A 4,442-nucleotide genomic window follows, 5' to 3' on the forward strand; every position below is an offset into this window, starting at 1 on the left:
TTACTCCTGATATTTGATGTTACAAACTTTACGGTCTTTGAGATGCTTAGGATCCTTGTATATAATTGGCATAAACCCCATTATTTGAGTTTTCTTAATTACTTTTGTGATTTCTTTTTGTTTCTTCCCACAAAAACCTGTTAAGTGCCTTCCATGAATGTGTCCAGTAAATGGAGAAATAAACTGAAACAAAAGCTGTACATTCTTATAATCTACACGTTTTCCACACAAGATATACTTTTTAAGAGGCTCCTTATAAGGATTTCCCATTAGAATGGGCAGGTCCTCATTGCTGGTTACCTGTTTATATTATGAACAACTTCTCCACAGCACCGTTTGAATTCCTGGGTTGGGCAGCTGACAGCAGCCATTAGGAAGTGCGTGAACCTTTTCCTCCCCAGACCACTGCAAACAGCAACCACAGATGCCATGCTTCCTCAGCCCTCTACTCCCTACCCCTCTTTTCTATCAACAAGTAGATATCTATATATATAAAAGCTTAAGCAACTGTTTGACCAGTAGCTATGATGTGCACTGACCACCAGAGGGCAGATGCTCAACACACAGGCATGGAAACATGGAACAGACTGATGAATCTCAGAGGGAAGGGGAGAGGGTGGAGGGTGGAAGAGATTAACCAAAGATCTTATATGCATACTAGAGGTCCGGTGCATGGATTCATGCACTGGTGGGGTCCCGCGGCCTGGCCTGCGGAGATCAGGCTGAATCCATGCACTGGGCCTCGGACGTCTCCTGAGGGATCCTGGATTGCAAGAGGGTGCAGGCCAGGCTGAGGGACCTCACCGGTCCACGAATCCGTGCACTGGGCCTCTAGTATTTATGAAGTTGTCTGTTGAGTGTTGTAGAGGAGAACTGCTTTGGTTTGGTAGTTGGAAGATCCAAATTCTTGTCCACTAAAGAGCCATGGGTGACCCTTGGGTAGTTGGTTTATCCAAGTAAAGCTTCAGGGAACTGGGCCCATAGATATTTGCCCCCAGTTTTTTCTTTCTCAGGGAAGTAGTGAAGAAGATACAGGCTCATAAAAGTGAAAATGCTCTGTAGACTGGGAGATGTGATGGGAGGGTGTATTTATCATATCTTTTATTCTGTGTTTTCAATGCTTTGACATCTTGGGGCCTTGCTGACTCTGGAGAGATTGTCCCTTCCAGAGTCAGCTAATTCCTAAAGATAGCAAACAATTCACCTGCAACCCACCAATCCAGAGCCCATACTCCCAACCAGCTACTTTATTAAATTCTTATACCCTGGGCAATTATTCTTCTGCCCTATCCACTCCAGGGCCAGGTACCAGACAACTAGGGACAGTCCCTGTGTCCTGGGGTCCCACTGAAACTATCAGAATTAGCCAGTGCTGAACTTGATGACCCTACTTCATCTTCTCTTCTGGCAAAAACCACAGTAAAGGCTCTTGTCCCCATTTCCCCCTTGCTCCCTCTGCCACCTGACTGACCCGGTGCTTCTCTGTGTGGCCCCTGGTGGCATGGCATGCCCACTTCCTTTGGGACCTATTAATGTATAACAAACTTAAAAAAATTAATTACTTAATCATTAAAAAAATTAAGACTCTTTTTTAAAGAGCTGTTTAAAGTCCACAGCAAAATTGAGGGGGAAGGTACAGAGATTTCCCATATTCCCCTCTACCACCCTACATTCATAGCCTCCCTCACTGGCAGCATACCCCCCAGAGTGATAAATTTTTTACAATTGACAAACTTACATTGACACATCATAATCATTCAAAGCCCATAGTTTATATTACTGTTCACTCTTGGTGTTATGCATTCAATGGGGTTGAATAAAGGTATAATGATATGTATTAATTTTTATGGCATCATACAAGTTTTTTCACTGCCCTAAAAAAATCTCTGTGCTCAGTATACTCATCCAACCCCCACCCCAACTCTTGGTAGCCACTGATCTTTTATTGTCTCAGTAGTTTTACCTTTTCCAGAATGTCATATAGTTGAAAGCACATAGTATGTAGCCTTTTCAGATTGGCTTTTTTTTTAACCTGGTAATATACATTTAAGATTCCTCCATGTCTTATCTTAATATATTTTTATTGATTTCAGAGAGGAAAGGAGAGGGAGAGAGAGATAGAAACATCAGTGATGAGAGAGAATCACTGATCAGCTGCCTCCTGCACACCCCCTACTGGGTTCGAGCCCGCAACCCAGGCATGTGCCCTTGACCCTTGAATCAAACCTGGCACCCTTAAGTCCACGGGCCAATACTCCATCCACTGAGCCAAACCAGCTAGGGCATCATGGCTTGATTGATCAATTCTTTTTAACCCCAGTTTGTTTATCACTTACTGAATGACATCTTGGTCACTTACAAGTTTTGGCAATTGTGAGTAAAGCTGCTTTAAAAATCCATGTGTAGGTTTTTGTGTGGACATATTTTTAACTCCTTTGGGTAAATACCAAGGATAGTGACTGCTGGATCATATGGTACAAGGATGTTTAGTTTTTTAAGAAACACCAAACTATCTTTTAAAGTGAGTGTACCATTGTGCATTGCCAACAGCAATGAGTGAGAATTCCAGTTGCTCCGTATCCCCACCAGCATTTGGTGTTGTCAGTGTTCTGGATTTTGGTCATTCTAATTGATATGTAGTAATAGCTCACTGTTGTTTTAATTTACATTTCTCTGATGACATATGATGTGGAGCATCTTTTCATATGTTTATTTGCATATATTTTCTTTGGTGAGGTGTCTGGCCAATTTTTAAAATTAGGCTGTTTATTTGGTCCATTTTAAAAATTAGGCTGTTTATTTGGTCCATTTTAAAAATTAGGCTGTTTATTTTCTGATATTGTTGAGTTATAAGAGTTCTTTGTATATTTGGATAAAAGTCCTTTTCCAGATGTAGCCTTTGCCAATAGTTTTTTTCCAGTCTGTGACTTATTTTCTCATTTTCTTGACATTGTTTTTGTCAGAGCAAAAGTTATTAATTTTAATGAAGTCCAGATTATCAATCATTTCTTCCATGGATCATGCTTTTGGTGTTGCTAAAAAATTACCACCATACCCAACGTCATCTGGGTGTTCTTCTATGTTATCTTCTAGGATAGCATAGTTTTATAGTCTTGTGATCCATTTTTAGTTAATTTTTGTGAAGGATGTAAGGTCTGTGTCTAGATTCTATTATTATTATTATTATTATTATTATTATTATATTTTTGCATGTGGATGTTGTTTTCCCAGCACCATTTGTTGAAAAGATGGCAGTTGTCTCCTGATCTGCTGGCCTCACCATTCCTGAATGACAATAAATCTGTATTTTGAAACAGGTCTGCTTTTCATTTGGCTGGAATGGGCTGTCACTTCTGCTAACAGCAATGCTTCTTAGTCCCCAGGTCTGCCCTAAATCTTAGGGGATTGATTGTAACATGTCCTCAGGGAGGGAGTGGTGACTCAGAGATGGGTGGTGGGCATGCAGGTCAGCTCCTCCATAGAACCATGGGCACCCCAGGAAAGCACCTGCAACTGTATTGCCATCAGCCAAGAAGAATTCCAGGCTGTGCCTTCCCACCCTGCTTCCATTTTCTCCTTTGTCTGGTTTCTTCGAGATCTCTGTTCTCTGGCACTGTATGTGTGTTCTCCCACTCTGCCTCATCATCATCTTCCCAGCTTTTAAAAATTGATGGAAGGACCTTATTAGAATTTTAAAGTTTTTTTTTCATGTAGGTTCTGCATATTCCTTATGAGGTTTATTCTTAATTATTTTTGTTTTGTTTGGACTTTATTTTATTTTTTTAAATAGGATTTCTTTCTTTCATTATATTTTCATATAGTTGTATATGTAGCAAGCTATTGATTTTCATATATAAATTTTTATAGCTAGTCACCTTATTGGATTATCCTATTGATTTTAACTGTTCTTTCTTTTTTTAAAAAACTTGATTCTCTTTAGTTTTCAAGGTGTAGAGTCAAAACTAGCCATAAATAATGATCACTTTTCTTATTTATGTTTATGAGTTTTATTCTCCCACAGCAATGTTAAGTTACAGTGGTGACAGTAGCATTCTCCTGTTCCTTAATTTGTTTTTTTCATGAGGATTCTGCCTCTTTGACTCCACCTATGAATTCAGGATACTGAACCTAAGTTCTGACTAGCACTCTGGGCTCTCATTGGTTTGACAAGAGAGGGTCAGAGGTTTTAGGGGGTCAGGGATTCTCAGTGCTTGGAATCCACAAGGCTGATGGACCACTTAATCTTCCCAACTTCTTCTTGAAATATCCTCTAGCTTAACTTCTATTCTCAGGAGCTTAGCAAGTAACTTTAGGAGGAAGGAACAATAAAAAAAAAATAGTCACAGAACTAGCATTATTTTAATGGATTGTATAATTAGGAAAACATGATGAATATATTTCTAAGTATATTTTTCCTTTAATTTAAAAAAATCACTCTAGCA

The 4,442-nt window shown here is 39.5% G+C and overlaps 1 pseudogene across 1 annotated transcript; it reads right to left on the reverse strand.

Moving 5' to 3' along the window:
• LOC307106015 (small ribosomal subunit protein bS18m-like) lies at nucleotides 1-431 on the reverse strand (annotated as a pseudogene). The gene has a single exon. The product of its transcript is annotated as a small ribosomal subunit protein bS18m-like (transcript).
• Between the last annotated feature and the right edge of the window lie 4,011 nt (nucleotides 432-4,442).

Source organism: Cnephaeus nilssonii (genome assembly GCF_951640355.1).
Source record: "Cnephaeus nilssonii genome assembly, chromosome: 10".
Lineage (NCBI taxonomy): Eukaryota > Metazoa > Chordata > Mammalia > Chiroptera > Vespertilionidae > Cnephaeus > Cnephaeus nilssonii.